The sequence below is a fragment of the Orcinus orca genome, chromosome 6 (assembly GCF_937001465.1).
Source record: "Orcinus orca chromosome 6, mOrcOrc1.1, whole genome shotgun sequence".
Taxonomy (NCBI): Eukaryota; Metazoa; Chordata; class Mammalia; order Artiodactyla; family Delphinidae; genus Orcinus; species Orcinus orca.
Window position 1 is genome coordinate 22,662,446 of NC_064564.1, and position 19,133 is coordinate 22,681,578.

The following is a 19,133-nucleotide window of genomic DNA, read 5'->3' on the forward strand; positions in this document are numbered from 1 at the left end:
CCCTGCAAATAGTGTCTTAACCACTGGGCGTCCAGGGAATTCCCAGCCCTGAGCAGCCTTTAACCTCACCTTCCTCTCCCTCAAAGACAATTCTGCCCAGCAATCCCTATGAAAACCCTTGAGAAGTCTGAAGCATTAAACATTGTTCTTCCATGTGTAGGACCAAATTTTGCGAAATGGCACAATCCTTACATAGATGCTAAATGTAAAATAGCATCTTTCCACATAACTTGACAGAGAAATGTTCAGCTTTAATTTATATATATATATATATATATATATATATTTGTTTCGGTGGGAGGGGCCTGCCTTGTTGGGTCCCCAAGCAGAAGTTTATCAGCCTACTGTGTAATACAGACTGTTTTCCCATGATGTCCCATCAATCTCTCCTTGCACTGGGAGCCATCATTGACCCCACACTCCACCTTTCCATCATCCTAACCAATCAGATCCTAGATTCTCTAGATTCCTCCTTAAAGCCTCCCCCCTTGGACTTCCCTGCTGGTGCAGTGGTTAAGTATCCACCTGCCAATGCAGGGGACACAGGTTCTAGCCCCGGTCCGGGAATATCCCACATGCCACGGAGCAGCTAAGCCCATGAGCCGCAACTACTGAGCCTGTGCTCTAGAGCCTGTGAGCCACAACTACTGAAGCCCGCACACCTAGAGCCCACGCTCCGCATCAAGAGAAGCCACCGCAATGAGAAGCCGCACACCACCACGAAGAGTAGCGCCTGCTCGCCACAACTAGAGAAAGCCTGCACGCAGCAACGAAGACCCAAGGCAGCCAAAACTTAATAATTAATTGGGAAAAAAAGTGCCTTCTTTTCTTCCAGCATCTATTGGCCCAGCTGAGGTCATCCAGAGAATCACAGAATGCCCAAGACATCTTAGATATCTTCTAATTCCAACCATCTCACTTTTACAGATGTGCAAAAGAGAGACCAGAGAGGAGAGAGGACTTTCTCAAGATCATGCGGCTGGGGAATTACAGAGCTAGTCACCTTGACAGCTCTCAGATCCCCGCTGGTTTCTTTGCTCCCACTCTGGTCCATTAAATCCATTGACACAAAACATTCAGGTTTATCCCCTCAGTGCTGCTCCCTCCATGCTCCTCCCTTACCCCAAACCTTCAGGGGCTCCCCTCTAACCTCAGAATAAAGTTCAGTCCCCTTAGCCGGCTTCAAGTCCCTACATTTTATGTTTACAACACCTATCTCAGCAAACCAGACTCTAACCACAGGTCAAAGCGTGGTCCCTGAAACAGCACAACTACGATCAACACAATCTCAATAAACACGAAGACATTTCTCATCAGTCACAATCTTTACGAAAAAAAAAAACAACAACCTACTCTGCTGCCCAGTTCTGTGTTCTACTGTGAGACTGGCCAAGGGAGCCTCAATGGCAAGCATGGTAAGGGGTCAAGTGCAGCCTCAGAGCTAGCTGAGTTCACCTCCAGACTCTACTGCTGCTGAGCTGTGTGATGTTGGATCAGTGACTTAACCTCTCTGTGCTTCAGAGGGTGGTTTTGACAGTTCAGTGAGATGATGCCGATAAAAGTTAGATCGAGTGTTGCTATTAATTTTATTACTGCTTTCATAATTTATTGTTACCATAATTATTATTATTTATTACTATAATGTCACTGCTTCAAACTGTGATAAACTACAGTGGTGGCCCAGGCTACGGCAGCCTTAGCAAAGCTCCCCGCCTTGGGGAACGGCTGACTTTATTCTGGTCAGCTGTCTCCCTACCACCCCCAGTTTTTCTCCCCAGCTCTCAACTCCAGAAGGCTGGCTTGTCAGGGGAAGCTCCTGGGAGAAAGGACACAGCTGGGGGAAGAAAGGAACAAAGAGGGATTCGCTGGGAGTTGGGGTAGAGGGGCTGGAGCGGGCCTGGGCCCGAGCAAGCCTGTGGCAATGATCAAACCCCCTGCCTGAAGGGAGCCAGTTAGAACCCAGTTCACTGTCTCTCCCAGCGCAGCCTCTCAGCTCTCACGGCCTCTCCCCTCTTTCTGCCCTGCACACACGCGTGTACACACACGTGCCCACATGCACACACACAGAGTCCCCACCGCACTCTCCCTTCTGCTCTCCCCACCCCCTACTGCCTCAGTTACGGCTAATTTAGAGGTAAGTAGGCTCACGACAGCGTTTGTAACCGGTGACAGGTGAGGCAAATTAAATTCGTTGCAACAAAAATAACAGGACTATTTGCCTGCCAGCATCCATCACCCGGTGGCACCCTCCTGGGCTGCGGGCCGAGAGCGAGGCAGCTCGTAGCCCGAGGGTTCAAGGCCCAGGGTTCCCTTGACTTGATTGGTTCTTCCAGGCTGGAAGGCGGGCACAGCAGAGCAGGCCACGGGGTGGCAACTAGCGGGTGCGGTCCACCCCTAGAAGGGAAGTTATCAGTTCCTGGGCTGCGGCTGGATGACTTACCAAATCCACACTGTGTTTACCCTTCACGGCAACCGTGCATTTTATGTATGAAGAAGCTGTGGCTTGGAGAGACCAGGACCCCCCAGTGTGTGAGGCCTGACTGTGGCCACTGCCCAGCCTCTCGCTCTGACAGGAGGCTGCCTCTTCCTTCTACCCTTACGACAGCCCCCGGGTCACTGACAAGCCATAAAAGGCTGTGTTCTGAACTCGTCTTCCCCACCTTCCCACAGGCTGAGAGGCCGCTCTTCCCCTCAAGAAGGCCCTTCCCTCACAGAGTCCTGAAACTCCACTGTTAGCAATGCACATCCTTGGGCTGAGCTTTCAGAAGTAGAGATATCCCAGGACAGGTGACCTCGGAGGAAGTGACTTGGTTTCTGAAGTATTTCCCAAGCTGGAGAAGAGTGAGGTCACGTGAGATTGCTGGGCTCCAGGGTGGGGGGAGCTGGGCATGGGTGCAGCGAGAGAGTCAGCTCATCAAGGTCACCTTGCCTTTGTCCCCCACTCCCCTGAGTGCCTCAGGCTCCTGGGGGGCCAGCTGACCCCCAGCCCCTGCAAACGCCCGGCTGAGCAGCCTGGAGCTCAGCCTGCTCCGGTCCCCACTTTGGTCACCACCAGATGGGAGGAGAGGGCCGCCCACCCAGAGGTCAGCCTGGAAGGAGCCTCAGGACCATCCTTCCAAGACTTTGATGTATACACAGGGAGTCCGAGGGAGCCAGGCCCACCCGAGGAAATAAGAAACGGGGAGGATCTGAGCGCCTTTGCCCACAGTCCAGCCCAGCCAGCCTCCTGCACCAGCTTCCCTGGCCTGGCCCCTGCGCAAGCAAATGCTTTCCAGGGAAGTTCTGGCTCTGGCTCCCAGCCGGCTGGGCCTCAAAGACTATACTTAGAAAGCGGGAGGGGCCCCAGCGAGGCCAACCGGCCAGCTCCCAGCGAGAGCTGGCATCACAGAAGGACACAGCTACGGGAAAACCTAAGTAAAATCTCCCCAGCCCAAAGCCTGTTTTTCCCAACTTGGTTCCCACCTCCCTCCTCCTGCTTCCTGAGCCCGAGAAAAGCAGACCGTCCTCAGGCTCAATTTCACACTGCCATCTTTCAAATATCTTAGTTTCATAGGGTATCTCTACCTACAGATTCCCAAAGGGCATAACTCTATCAGGAAAGGAAAAAGCCTATTAAGTTAATTAACTTTTCTTACACACACACACACACACACACACACACACACAAGGGAAACCAGCAAAAAAAAAACAGGGCTCCTTTCCTCTAGTTTCTAGTGTTTTTAAAGTTGATGTTGAAAACTGGGGCCTGAGAGGTGTGTGTATGTGGGTGTGGGTGGGAAGCGGGTGGAGGGGCTTCTCAACGGGGAAAGGCACTGCGTGCCTCCCATCTCACCCCTACCTCTCATCAGGGCACAGGTCAACCTCCAGAAAGCGCCAGAAAGCGATGAGCAGGCCTCTCCGTCCGCAAGGGAAGGAAGCCAGCAGGACTGCGGCGCGCAGGGAGACTTCACCGTGAGGCTCTGCTGGTCCTCACACGGGCTGGGGCAGGAGGGCTGGGCCTTTACACCTGTCCCCATTCCTGGGATGAGGCGTGGCTGTGGACCAGGAGGCAAAACTCAGAGAGGGACTCAGCTGCGAGTTGCAGCCACTACACTCCGGACAGGTGGTGGCGGGGGATGAGTCTCCTCCTGGAGGGGGGATCGGGTCACCCACCGCGCATCCACCAGATCACCACGCTCCCTACTCTCTCTCTTCTCCCCTTCTCCTCGCTGCCTCCCCATCAGTGTCTGCCCTCACCCCGGAACCCAGCACCACCAGCCAAAGCCTCATGGATGGGGGCCTCCATCCTAGCTCTTTCCACCGCAGCCTGCAAGCCCTCATGGATGGCATCAAGATCAAGCCAAGAGTCCTGTGCGAAGCTCAGGTGCAGGTTACATCCACAACGCCCCTCTTCGAGCCTCCAAAACACAACTGTAGGTGCTCACTGACGCTCCCTGCCGAGAGCCGTATTTGTTTATGTATTTGGGCCATTACAGAGAAGAGATATATTCATTGGTTGAATATATCTAATGTGTCTGATGATGGGTACGTTTAAGGACTTCTAGGATGTCCCCAGAAAATCTCCAGGGATGGGACATTAGACATGGGGAGGACCTGGGGCCGGCCAGGGAAGGGAGGCTTGGGGCGGGCTGTGCTGTGCTGTTCTCGGGGTTGCCCAAGAGCCAGCCCACCAGTGTAGCTGTAGGTGACCTCTGGGCAGGGACCCCCAAAGCTGGCTGACACCTCGTCAGCCATAGCGGGTGCTCTGGATGGGGGTCAGACTTCCCATGGGGCTCTGTTGCCAGTCCCCCCACATGACCTTGAGCGAACCCCTTCGCCTCCGAGGGTCTAGGTCCCCCCAGCTTCCCCTTGGCTACGGTGACCTGGAGGGTACTTAGCGAAGGCTCTCATCCTCAGACTGTCTGGTGAGGCCATCTCAGGCAGTAAATGACAGAGGAAGTGGCCATTTCCAGGCTATTGTGCTGTACACAGAGGAGAGAGAAAAGGCTGGAGACAAATGGCCAGACGATGGGGAGGCCAGCCTGGGGAGGGCGGAGGCTGTCCATTCAGCAGCCTAATGAGGAAGCGGAGATCATTAAGGCGGCTGCAGCGTCCTGGCCAGGAGGCTGGGGCAGGACCCCCTGCTTTGTGTCCCCGTAGGGCAGGCACAGTGACGGGCCCTCCTCTCTCTCTCTCTAGGCGGCGAGAGGCCAATGACTCCAGGCCCTGTGGAGAAAGCACACTGATTACGTGGCTGCAGGTCCACCTTCCCCAGGACCCATGGCAACCCTGTGCTGTGAGATACACCATCCCCACGACATAGGCGCCCTCAGCGAGGGTCACCCACACAGTGAGTGACTGTTGGAACAATGCTTTCCCTTGGTTCCCACTGGGCTGTCTTCCCCCCTTACTGCTCCAATCTGCACCTCCTGAGGCTGGAGGGACAGACAAGGAGGACCGTTACCTCTACAGCCTCCCGTCCTGCCCCGCCAAGAAGCTAGCAGCATCTGCAGGCCTGAGTGAGGGGCAGGGTGGCTGGAAAGCTGACGGCCAGTGTCTCTGGAAGGGGAGGGCCAGGAGGAGGGCAGTTCTGTCGTGACTGGGGGGCCTGGGTTGTGGGTGAGGATACAACCCCACCCATTAGGTCACCCACTGCTGGGAGTGAGGTGGAGCCTTACAGGACACAGTGCTAACCGAAAACTGGGTTCGCCTCTTGCTGGGTGTCAAGCCCAAAGACAGCTGAGGCAAAGAGCAGGAGAAGGAAGGATTTATTACTTGCAGCAAGTAAGGAGAACACTGGGGATTTTTCCCAAAGCAATGTCTCTCTGAACAGCATAACTGGGGAAGTTTTAAGCTAAGGGTACATGCATATTCATGAAGGGACTTGGGCAGAGAACTCAGCATAGACTTGGGGCAAAGGTCAACAGAGTCCTAGCTTTAGTTCATTGAAGGTTCATTGAAGGTTCAGGAGGGTCAGCGTCATCATTCCGTCCTCCGCTTGGATGGGGGCCTTAGTCCCTGCAGAACTCAAAGGTCTGTATCAGACTGTTATATATACTCTTTGAGGAGAAACTAGGACTTTGTTTTATCACTGGACTATTGTTTCTTGACTACTTTTCCTTTGTTCCTGCATTCCCTCACTTCCCTTAAGATCATTAAATACTGAGACCCGTTCAAGGGCAAGCACTGTGGCCAGGCTTAGGTCACAAAATGGCTTAGACCCAAAATGCCTTCTCTTACGTCAAGAGAGTCATGCCTGGTTCTCTTTCTTCAGGGACCCCCACCCTATCTGCTTACAACAGCATTTGCAGCGTGCAAAGAACATCACACCCAAGGCCGGCATGGCTGTTAACAGCCTCTTCACAGAGGCTAAGCAGGACAGTGGCTTTTTAGCCCAGGGGTCAGGGTCAGGCCCGGAAGGAGTTGAACACATCTTCCTCCACGGTTTCCTGCAGACCGTGAGCTCCTTTAGGGTGATAATTCCTTTCAACCCTCCATCCCACTACCCAGCAGGAGAGAAGCCAAAGCCAGTGGCACTTACTGAGCCAAAAGAAGGAGCTAGGGAGTGGGATGCAGCCCGTTCCTGGGGCTGGCCGAGGAGACACACACCTGAGCAATGACGAGGCAGCCCGTGCAAACAGCACGGGAGCCCCGGGAGGGAGAGGAGGTGGATTTGGGTAAAAGAGGGGTGATTCTGCTTCTCGTCCAGTCTTCTTTCCATTTCATTGTGTGGTTTCAGGACCCTGGTCACAACCTGAATTACTTTGGGGTTTAATGATGGGGTGGGGGGGACTTGGGCTGGTCGCCCCCTGCCCCAGCACACTGCTCAGGTGTTGCAGCGAGGTCCTCGTGACACTTTGCAAAGAAGCATGGCCTGTGAACAGCAGTTTTCCAGGCCTGTTTCTTCTTTAGTTACATAGGGATATTACCACCTACTTTTCAGGGGTCGACTAGTGTCCTAGGGCTGCCTAACAAGTACCACGGACAGGGTGGCTTAGGGCAGAAATCTATCATCTCAGAGTTCTGGAAGCTAGAAGCCCAAAATCAAGGTGTTGGCAAGACTGTGCTCCCTCAGAAGGCTCTAGGGAAACTGCTCTTTGCCTCTCCCGACTTCTGCCAGCTCCACGTGTCCCTGGCTTGTGGCAGCACCACTCCCTTCTCTGCCTGTGTCTTCCCCTGTCCATCTTCTCTCCTGTGTCTCTGTGTCTTTACCGGGCATCCCTCCGTGTCTCTCCTCTTCCTGTAAGGACACCAGTCAGTCACCTCGGATTAGAGGCCTAGCTCATCTTACCTAATTACACCTGCTGTGGTCCTAGTTCCAAATAAGTTCACGTTCCCAGGTACTGGGGGTTAGGATGTCAACATTTTTGGGGGCATGATTCACCCCGTAAGGAGGGATGTTGGAGGGACTGAAATGAAAGGGCAGTTTAAACAGAGCGGGGGCTAAACGCCAGAGCCCCTCCCACTGTAACAGACCCCACCAGAAGGAGAGCTGCTGGACAGAGGGTCCCTGGGAGGGTCTAGTGAGTGGGCTGTAACTCCTCCTTGCAGATGTTTAAACCCGCCCTCGTGTTAAGAAGGGGGTGGACCCGGGTGTGCAACTCAGTCAAAGCAACTTGATTTTCCCCAGAATAGGCCCAGGTCCCAAGAGGAGGGCGCTGGGGCCCCAACCCCCTTTGAAGTGCAAATGCGACCCCTCTGCAGCCCTCCCGGAATAATCAGGACCTGGCATCTGCCGCTGCGGCTCTGCCCCCCGCCCGAAGTGCGCGCCGCCGCCTGCTCTCCCGGTGCCCCCCTGACTGCGGTCAGGTGGCTGAAAGGATCAGGCCCCAGGCAGCTGCAGTAATCACCACTTAGTGGGAAAGGGAATTCAGAAAACCCGAGCGCTGTCCGGGCTGGGCGGCAGCTGTGACCCTATTTCCCCATTTGCTTACATACCTGCTGTCCCCGCTGGGCTGTGTGATGGGGGAGGGGTGGAAGGGCACGAGTGGCCCTTTGTTTCAAGGCAGCTGACTTTCAGGCAGCCCTGGGGGTTTCTGGGCTTGGTCACAAGACAGGGACAGGGCCTTTGGTGGTTTGAGACTCAGCGAGGGAGGTTGGTGATAAGGAGGTTCAGAGCTTCCATGTGGCAGAAGGGGTCACAGCTGGCTGCTCCAGTGACCCCGTGTGGCTCCACCTCAAACCCCAGGGCCACAGTCTGCACCCAACACAATGGAGGTGGGGGTGTTCTGCTCCCAAAGCATCAGATAGAGCGAATGGCATGACTGCTGCTGGCCTGGCCTCCTTGAGGCTTTGGTCTAGTTACGAAGCGCAAGCCTCGGTTTTCTCATCTGTAAAATAGAAATCACAACGCCTCCTGGATCGATCATTAGGGGTGGGCATGAGCATGTGTATGTAAAGCTCAGATCAACAATACTTAACAGGCACTTTCCCCTCCCCTGAGGACCCAAGGGGCCTCAGGAAAGTTTCAGTCCCAGCACTGCCCTGTGGAAGGCAGGTAAGTGAGGAACAGCAGACCCTACAACCTCAGGGCCACCCTTGGTGCTAAGACCAAACGAGAAATTATTGCTCCCTTCGTTCTTCCTCCTTCCAGCCCATTTATCTGCCCCTTTTTGGCCCTGGTCACTTTACCACTTCCCAGGGTCCCCTGCCTCATTCAGGTCCCCAGCTCGGATCTGTCTTGGTTGAAGGTGACAGGACACTGTCCTTGAACAGTCCTCAGCCCGAAGGTAGCCAGGCATGAGCTGAAATGCAAGGCCCTCCGACATTTGACATCACCGATGACCAAGCCATGAGCAGTGGTGGCTGGCCTGGAGTCTGAGGACCCAGCGAGAGCCAGGAAGTGGGGCTTCCTCTCATGGGCATGCCCAGCTGCTACCTGGGAATGACGCCAAGACATCTGCTTGTAGGGCACCTCTCTTGGACGGGACAGGGCTGTACCACCGAGACTCTGGAGCCTGCAGGGTAAAGGCTTCCTGCAGCTGATACCTGCTCCTTGCCTTCCTGGGCCCGCCAGGGATGTTAGTCCTAACCCGCAGCAGGGGAAGCCCCTGCAGGCTCTGAAGAGGAAGTATTGGAATTGGGTCTTGTATTCATTGCCTAAGGCTGCCATCACAAAGTACCACAAGCTGTGTGTCTTAACAGAAACGTATAGCCTCGCAGTTCTGGAGGTCCGAAAATCAGGTCCAAAATCAAGGTATTTGCAGGGTTGGTTCTCTCTGAGGGCTGTGTGGGAGCACCTGTTTCCGCATCTCTCCTGGATCCTAGTGGTCTGATGGCCATCTCTGCCATTCCCTGGCTTGTAGCTGCATCGCTCCCATCATCACAGGACATCCTCTTTGTGTCACTGTCTTCACATGACGTTCTTTTTGTAAGAACCAGTCATGTTGGATTAGGGCCTGCCTCCCCCACCCCCATCCCATTCCAGTATGACCTCATCTACCTGATTACATCTGCAATGACCCTATTTCTAAATAAGGTCACGTTCTGAGGTTCTGGGGGTTAGGACTTCAACATGTGAATTTGTGGGGGGACATCATTCATCCCGTAATAGGACTTGAGGGTAGGATTGGATTGTGCAACCAGATAAGGATAATCTCCCTGATATGGTAAAAGCCCAGACCGAAGAGCCTGGAGGTATCTCACTTGGGAGAAGGCCTGGGAGGTGGGAAGGAGGCTGCTCCTAGAACAGTCACTGCTGCCTGGGGAGGGATGGGAGGCCAGCCTGTGTTTGGGCTTTGTTCTGTGGCAACTGGGAACTGCTGGGAGTTTGGCTGTGAGTGACTTACTGTGGTTTGCTGACGCAGGTGGATGACCACGTGGCTGTGGCTCCACCTCTGGGGAAATGGCCTCAGATAAAGCCTGGGCCCAGGGCTTTTGATCCACGGGACCAAGAAAACTGCTCTTAATCTCCATTTGCCCAATTCATCTGTCCAACAGGTGACTTGTGCCTGCATCATAGTGTTGTTCTGATAATTAAATCACAAGATTCATGTAAATGTTTAGATCTCTGCCTGGCACATAGTAAACACATAGTAAATTCCAGCCATTGCTATCCAGTCCCAGGGGAAGGGATGCATCCCTGAAAGAACACAGAAGGGAGCTCTGGGTGTAGAACCATTGGACTATGGTGAGACCCAGGGGTGGAAGGAGGGCAGGGAGGGGAAAGGAGGTGCCTGGGATGACTCCCACTAAGGGAGGGGGACATGAATGCCAAGGAGGGCCCCTCATCACCATCAGGGACAGATGGGCTGAAGGGCACACCCTGCGCCTAAGAGCTCCCTCTTTTCCTGTAGCCCCCTGCCACCTTGTGGTGAATACTGGAAGTGCAGCAAGAATCAAGAGGGCTTTTTTTTTTTTCTTTTTTTTTCCAGTTTGCTTTTATTTCTGTAACAGTGTTAAAAGCACCGGCCACTGCCTCAGACACACAGACACCTCTGCTATTTAGCTAGGCTGTTTCCCCAACTAGCTCTCTGAGTGACCGACTTGGACCTCAAACTGAAAAGGAATTCAAGTCATGATTCTTGATGGATTTGCTGCTGGGAAGCCTCTTCTCCCCACTTGGGGCCAGGCCAGCCCCAGAACAGGCCTCAGAAAAGAGTCAGTGCTGTCTGTGCCCTCGAAAGTTCTCTAGAGTAGAAGTTTCGGTAGCCTGCCTGATAGGAACTTTCCTCACCTCATGCCCTCCCACTAGCACAAGAAACCCTGGCTGAATGGGCAATCCCAAGGCTGCAGCATGGGTGACAACTGTCAGCTTGAGAACAGGAGTGCGTAGATTGGGGGGAAGGAGACAGGAGGGGAGGAGAGAGCAAAAGAAGAGAGGCCAGCTTGAGAAGGACATACCTGACCCTTTCTAGAAATCTATGCCCCAATTAGTCCTGGGGATGCTATAGTTGTCAGCCAGCTATCTCAGAATTAAATTGCAGGCTCTTTTTGCAACAATGCGGACAGATGGTAAGGGCATTATGCTAAGTGAAATAAGACAAAGACAAATACTGCATGATCTCACTTATCTATGGAATCAGAAGAAACAAAACAAAACTGAACTTGAACAAACAAGAGACAGGGGGTGGGGGGAGGGAGAACTGGGGGAAGGTGATCAAAAGGTCCAATCTTCCACTTATCAACTAAGTCCTGGGGCTGTAATGTGCAACATGATGATTGGTTAACAATACTGTATTTGAAAGTTCCTAATAAAAAGAAAAAAAGTTGTTAAATGAATAGATGTCCAAAGCTCTCATCATAAGGGAAAAAAAGTTGTAACCCTGCGAGGTGATGGATCTTATTGTGGCAATCATTTTGCAATAGATGCATAAATCATCACTTTGTACACCTTAAACTTATACAATGTTATATAATTCCATCTCAGAAAAACTGGTCGGGGGCGCACGGGGCTGGGGGTGGAATGCAAGCTCTCCCCTCCTCTTTTTGGGCACTGAGTTCAGGAATACTTCAGCTCTAGGAGGGCACACTCTCTAGACATGGCCAAGCCATGAGCAGTGGTGGCTGGGCCTGGGGGGCGTCTAAAGACGCCTCTCTGCACTCAGCTGCTGCCTGGGGGTGACGCCAAGGACGCCTTCCTGAGCTTCTCCTTGGGGAAGGGCACCTCTCTTGGAGGGGACAGGGCTGTGTCTCCGAGACTCCTCAGCCTGCAGGGTAACAGCTTCCTGGAGCTGATCCCTGCTCATTGCCTTCTTGGAGGTACAGGAGCCTGTCTTGCCCTGAGGCTGCAAGGGTTCCCTAGTCACTGCCACCCTGTCCTCTGAGACCTGCTCCTTGGTGGATACCAGGTAGCAGAAATGAGAGGTGCTCTCAGTGGGCGAAAAGGATGGGACCTCCCAGCTGCCAGGAGACTGGCCTCTCACCAACTCTCTGGAGGCCTCTCTTCTGATCCAGTTGGGAGCAGTGATGGTGGGTGAGAAGGGAAGGCAGTACAGGGCCAGTAGAGTTTGCTATTGTGTTTTGCTCTTCTGAAAAAGATGTCAGGCCTGAGCCCATCTTCCCTCAGATTTGCTTATGAATATATTCCCGGTAGCCCTATGGTGCCATTCCAAGACTCTGCGTGACCCATCTTTATGGCCAGAGGTCTCATTTCTCTAACAAAACTTAAGGTCCTGGTCATGACCTTCTCATCCTGAAAAAACAGTCTTTGAAGAAGCAGCTGTGAGTCAGAGCCAGGTCAATCATACTAACTCTGTGACCTCAGGCAAGTTATTTAATATCTAGCTCCAGTAGTGACATTAACAAAACAGGAAGTATCTCACCAGATACATAAGAGACACAATACAATGTAGCTTCCCCTGGACACTTAAGGCATCTTGAGATCATAAAGTCTTCTAAGAAACATGGAGCCTTAATATTTCCCTGATCATGAGTTTTTAAATGGTTCTCAATGACTTTTGATTTTTACCACCACCCTACAGTATAAGGATGAGATCCCTGCTCAGATTGTTCTACAGATGAGGAAACTTAAGTTTAAATGACTTAGTCACTGAGGTGCAGGCATTGAATTTTTCCATAACTGTGATCAGTTTGTCATCAGTAAAATAAGGTTTTTTTGTTTGCTTGTTTTAAATAAAAGATATACCGTTACAAACACAGAAATGGAGGTCCAGAGATTAAAACATTTTCTCCTACAATCAGAAAGAGGCAAAGTCAGGATTCAAACCTAGATAGTCTGCAAGGTATTTTGTAGTGTTTTCACTTAATCTTTAACAGCTTAGAGTAGGTATTGCCTCCCTTTATATGATAAACAGATTCAGAGTTGGTAAATAACTTACCTAAATTCTCATAGTTTATAGTATAGGGCATAGATTTCATGGGATTCCTCCAAAGCCCATGATTTTCCACACAGGCTGCCACAGTCCAAAGGCTTCTATCCACAGCAGAGGTACAGAATGACAGAAGGACACTCAACTCGATTTCAGGAGCCCCCAAGTTCCAACCCCAGTTCTGCCATCAAATCCAGGTCAATTACTTGACCACCATGATTCTTGGGTAAAAGTTAATAATGTTATCCCACCCTGTCTTGGGATGGTTGTAAATAATATAGTATGGTGGGTTGAGGTGAGGTTAGGGGACAGGGCTGAGAACAGCAATATGTTAGAATCTTCCAAGAGACTCTGAGGAAAACCCTGTTCTATATTTTCTCTTCAGTGGCAGCAGCAGAGAACCAAGTGCTCCCCCAAAAGCTCTAGTCACCTGAATTTGTGGTGACATCATTTCCTATATGTAAGTTCTTAGCTTTCAATGTAAGAGGAAGACCAGGGAACAGAGCTGACTAGGCAGGCTGGAGAAAAATGTCCTGTGCTCCCAGACCTGGAAAAACAAGAGTTCCTTCATTCCAAGCTTCTGCCAGGTCTGTGGGGAAAAGAGCAATGGCTTCCTAAGGTACTTGTTCTCTCCTGTTCTAGAAAGAGATCATCTATAGAAAAACTGACCAGGAGTAGAGCCATGGGTTTAGCCCTGGTCTTCCCTTGAGTAAAATGCTTCACTCACTGTGTGAAAGTTCTGTTGCTGGCTTAGAATCCTAGAGTGGCATCCTCTAGAGTTTGGTTTGATAATTTATGAAGGGCAGGAAAAAGCCCATCATTACCTAAGCAAGACAGGAAGGAAGAAGTTCTACAGATTCCCAGGAGGGATACTGGGCACAAGCATGACACACAGCTGAGGTCATATCTGAGACCCTGGGATTAGAAATCATGTGGGTTCCCTCTTTTCCCACCCAGTTGGGGAAGCTGAAATAAAGAAACCTATCTTTGTAAAGTATAGGCCCTGGATTACCAAAAGAAGCAAATGGTGGGAAGGGTTAGGAATTTTGTGGTAACTTGGTTTACTTTATACATTTTTATGCGTTAGGATTATCAAGGCTTATTTCCCCTATGGTATTAGGAGGTAAGACGGTGGCTTCCCCAGGGAGGGTGTGATGGTAACTTCTGAGGTGCTGAAATGTCCTGTCTGCTGAGATGGGTCTGTTTACATAGGTGTGTTCACTTTGTGAAAATTCATCAAGCTATACAGACATTAATGATTTGTGTAATTTTATTTTTATTTTTCGGCCGCACTGAGGGGTCCTGGAAGTAAGAGCATGGAGTCCTAACCACTGGACGCCAGGCCCTTCCCTGATTTGTGTAATTTTCTATATGTTACTTTAATAGAACATTTTTCTTAAAATTAAGGTTTTGGTTTTGATTTTGTTTTCTGAACAAGAAGGAACACCCCAGTGCTAGAGAAGGCACAACGAAATGAACGCTCATATACTGATAGTGGGACCATAAGTTGTCGTATATATTTTTTTAAAGCAGCTTGCCGATGTAAGAGCCTTAGTAGTGTTCATATTCTTTGTCCTGCACTGGAGGCAATCTCTCAGTATCTCAGAAAAAGAAACCTATTGATATACTGAAAAATTCATCGCAGCGTGTAAGTGAAGAGTTGAAAATATCCTAAATGTTAATGGGAGGAAATATGGTATATTATTTATGATACAGTATGAGACAGTCATTAAACTGCCTGAATGCTTAGTAAGTGTAGCTTCCCACGCAATGAAGTAAAAAGGCAGGATGCAAAATGTATGTGTCTTTAGTTTCAACTGTATTAAAGCGCTTGGTCTCACAGTAAAGGAAGTTCTAATTTTTAAAAAGGCATTAAGAACACCTTTGGCGTTAAAAAACCCACCCTCACACACTGCTGATGGGGATGTAAAATGACGCAGCTGCTTTGGTAGTTGGCAGTTGCTCCAAAGGTTAAACAGAGACTTGCAATATGGCCTGGCAGTTCCACTCCCAGGTATACGCACAAGAGAAATGGAAACGTTATGTCCACATAAAAACTTGGACATGCATGTCCATAGCAGTAATGTTCTTAACAGTCCCAAAGAGGAAACCACCCAAATGTCCATCCACCAATGAATGGGTAAATAAAATGTGGTCTATCCATACTGATGGAATATTGTTTGGTAATAAGAAGAACTGAAGTGCCGATACAGGCTTTGACGTGGATAAACCTTGAAAACGTTAGGCTAAGTGAAAGAAGCAGTCACAGAGGACCACACAGTGTATGATTCCATTTATATGAGGTGTCCAGAACAGGCAAAACCACAGGGAAAGACAGGGTAGTGGTTGCCTAGGACGAATAAGGGTTGGGGGAAATGGAGACTAACTTCTCATGGGTACAGGATTTGTTTTTCTGGGGGGAGGGGGAATATCAAAATGTTATAAGATTGTGGTGATGGTTGCACAACTCCATAACTATGCTAAACAACACTGAAAGGCACACTTTAAATGGATGAATTGTTATGGTATGTGAACGATACCTCAACAAAGCTGCTATTTAAAAACAACCCACACAATAGTAACCACTCTCCTGCATGACCTACAATGTTCCAGGGCACATTCAGTGCTTCAGGTCATGATTTTTCAAAGATTCTCCTGGTAACCATGGCATGCAGACTGAAGCTGTGATTATATACATATATATATTTTTTTCCTTTTTGTTTTTTTGCCTCGCCCCATGGCTTGCAGGATCTCAGTTCCCTGACCAGGGATTGAACCCAAGCCACGGCAGTGAAAGCCTAGAATCCTAACAACTAGGCCACCAGAGAACTCCCGTGATCACATTTCTTCACGCCAGTCTTTACTGGCTTAAAACATCTTTCACAGTCACGTTCTTGCATCTGAATCCTTGGTAAAGTGCAGAGAACTGTCTGGTATTTTCGCAGGTTGTTGAAGCACTTAGGGGTACACTTCCTGGGCTGAGTCTCCCTCTGGATGGCCCAGGAATGAGCACACAGACTTTTCAGCCTCTACCCTGACCCTGCCTTCGAGTGGGGGCCGCGGTGCCTCTACCTTGACACACACTTCAGCCTGGTCTCCTTGCCCCCCTCCCTTCGGGTTTACCCTCCTCATCCCGGTTCCTGAGATCTCATGATGGGAAAGGGGAGGGAAGCACAGGAAGAAGCGTGACGGAGAATGGTTTCCTCAACCCTCCCTGAGGCTTCGATCAAAGCAGCTGAAGACAGAAGTAGTCTGCCGATGAGAAGAAAAGGGCTTTTAAGAAGTACTGCTAGGGGACCACAATTCCCTTTATAGTGATTTGAGAAATCTATGAGCTGTATTGTTTTAACTCTGCCAGCACTCTGATTAAACCACGGGGCTCACTGTCTTTTACGTATTTAGAGTTTATAGCTTAAACACACCTCTTCTTGACATGAGTCCCACAATCTCGTATACACGGTCTGTGGGAGGAAGAAGCCATAATTACCATGGGCTTTGGCTTAAAAAGATGGGTGGGCAAAGCCACAGCTGGCAAAGCCATGATTGTTAAGGGATTCTATATGACGAAATGTTAATAGTTTCCACTGAGTGGCAGGATTATGGGATTCTTATTTCTTTGTTCTTATCTGTACTTGAGTCTTATCTGTACAATGAGTATTGTATTTATTAAGTAAACCGTTAATGAAACTTCCATAGCGCTTGGATTACACCTGATTGCTGCTGAGTGGCAGATCCTGGGGAAAAGTACAACACAACCAGAGAACAGAGTATCTTAGCTCTGAGCATACTGTAACCTAAGTTTGAATCACAGTCCTGGCCTCAATGACAGCTGCTCCTGAAGACCACAGACAATGTTTCCATGACTTCAGTTCCAGCTTCCTGCTTGGGAAAGAACTTGATTTCCATGGGCTAAGCCTCTATGTTTTGGAGACCTTCTTCTAGGGACAGCATAAAGCCAAGAACTGAAGTACAAAGATCACTGTTCTAGAAGGTTAGATCTGGGTCCTAAACCTATTCGGTTACTGAAGGGGTGAATAATCCCATCAAGTGAGGGATAGTTGAGGGAACTAGAAATATTTAGACTGAAGAAGACTTAGAAGTGGCAACTATCTTCAAAGTGGTGGTGGGTTATCACATGGAAGAGCCCTGGGGGAAAGGCCAAGGATGCCACTATGTGATGTTTCAGGGAGACAAGTTTTACCTTGATTTAGAAAGAACACTTCTACCATCAGAGAGGTCCATCCCTGGAGTGGACTCCCTCCTGAGACAGTTCCAGATTCACCAGAGGCTGGACCTCACCATTTCAGAGGCTTAAAAGGGCCTTTAGTTATCAGGAGAGTTGGACCAGATAAGCTCTATGATCCTTCTAACTCAGATCTCCTGATTCTACATCCAGGCCTCTTTGTACCAATTTTGGTTTGTTTTGGTTTATGATCAGATCATGTTCCCTTATAGCCCCCAGGCTAATGTGTAGCTCCAAAAAGACATCATTTGATTCAGTGAACCCTGACTGCCCTTCTGCTGCAGCTAAAAAGTGTCTCCATTTCCGGAGCTCAACGTTTAGCCAGTGCCCGGCTGTTCAGGAGCTGCTGCCCTCTTGTGGAAATGAAGAATACAACCGCCTGGCAAGTAATCTAGTAGCTTTTTGAGGCTACTGTCTCATCTTGCTTCCCCAGAAGAGCTCAGCTTTTGGGTGTGAGCCCCGAAGTTCTTGATCCTAGCCCATCAAGGCCTTTTGTTTACATTCACAGTACCATTATGTCCCATAAAATACCAGAACTTTCGCCACAACACGAAGTGCTGGTTTCCAGACAGTGGCCAGAATTTGTGGATGCCTGTTTCAGTTATGGAGTGACCTTTGGCTGTTACCAGAGTGCTCTGGAAAGATCTCTAAACTACGTTTAAAGACCCAGGTTCTAGCTCATGTGAGCTTACATGACCCCGAACAAGTCACACATTTATTAAATGTGTAAAACACTCTGGAGTTTGGAGATGAAATCCTTTGGAGAAAAGCGGTCTGTTGTATGTGTACTACTTACTGCTGCTGATCACAGCAAATGGCCTTGTGTTCCACTCAAGGCTGGGTACCCTTAGCTCCACCAGGAGGACTGGCCAAGCCCAGGCCTCGTTCATCACAGGTGGAGGCTGTTCTTTCCTCTACAAGGAACTGCAGCAGACTGATCATGGGGGGGGTGGGGATCAACAATTCCCAGGTTGCCCAGCTGCCTGAAAACACTTAGCAAGTTTTCTGGGCAGGTTTTGCTATTCTTGCTGAGGATACAAAGCTCCTTGACTAATTAGTCTCATTGTTTCTAAACACCAGTCTCCTGCTCACTGTTGCCAGTGCAGGGCTTCATACGGAGGCAGGGGCAACTGAGGACATTGCATAGTTTCCTTGAGTACTAGGCAGGTATTCAACTCCAGACTGGAAAAAGTTTGGAATAAAACCACAGTTGGTAGCTGAGTAAGGAACATGATTTTCATTAAAACAAACAAAAAACCCCATTTCTTTGTACTTAAGTTTTCCATAAAAGATAACTGTCCTTCAAGAACTGCCTCGCTAAGTTTTTCTTGTCGTCTCTAAATGGTATTTTCAGTTCTGTCCGGGGAACTATTTTCTGTTGTTCCCTAATACTGGACTAAGCTAACTTTCCATTACCAGTATAACAGAAAATTTCAAAAGCAGACAATGCTTTTATTGACCCCAGACATTGTGCACCATCCACACTTGCTGAGAATAAAACATCTTAGTGAGGCATTTATTACATTAGTCTGAAAACATTTTTTCACTTACATGAAAGCTTATGGACCGAAGTGACAGTCAGCTGCAAGCAATAAATGCTTAATGACTTATTTAGATAGCCTGAACTTTGAAGAGACTTGTCTCCTCCCAAATACTTTAAGCCAACTGAAATGAAAACCTTTTAAAACATTTAATCATAGTGAGAGTCCATGTTAAAGCATAACTTTAGTCTTTCAATTAAGTTTTATCACTGGCACAAAAAGGTACACTAAGAAAATGTTTTCACTAAAAAATAACAAACTAACAAGAATGCTACTTAACTAACTAATCCTAAGTATATTTAAGAGTAATAAGTCAAATCTCCCTTAATAAAGCTTTGGTATTAAAAGTAGCCTACTATATGAGTGCCTACACCATGGACCAGGCACTGTTCTAATGCTCTGCATACAAAATCTCTAGTCCTTATAATAACCCTGAAAGGAACACAAATCTGTTAAATGACTAAGCAAGACCACACAGTTAGTGGCAGCACCAGAATCAGAACACAGGTCTACCGACTCTCGCTATGACTGAGCCTCTTCCCCTACATGTCCTAAATGTCACTCTGAGTTGAAGAGGGGAAAGAAACGGGAGGCCACCAT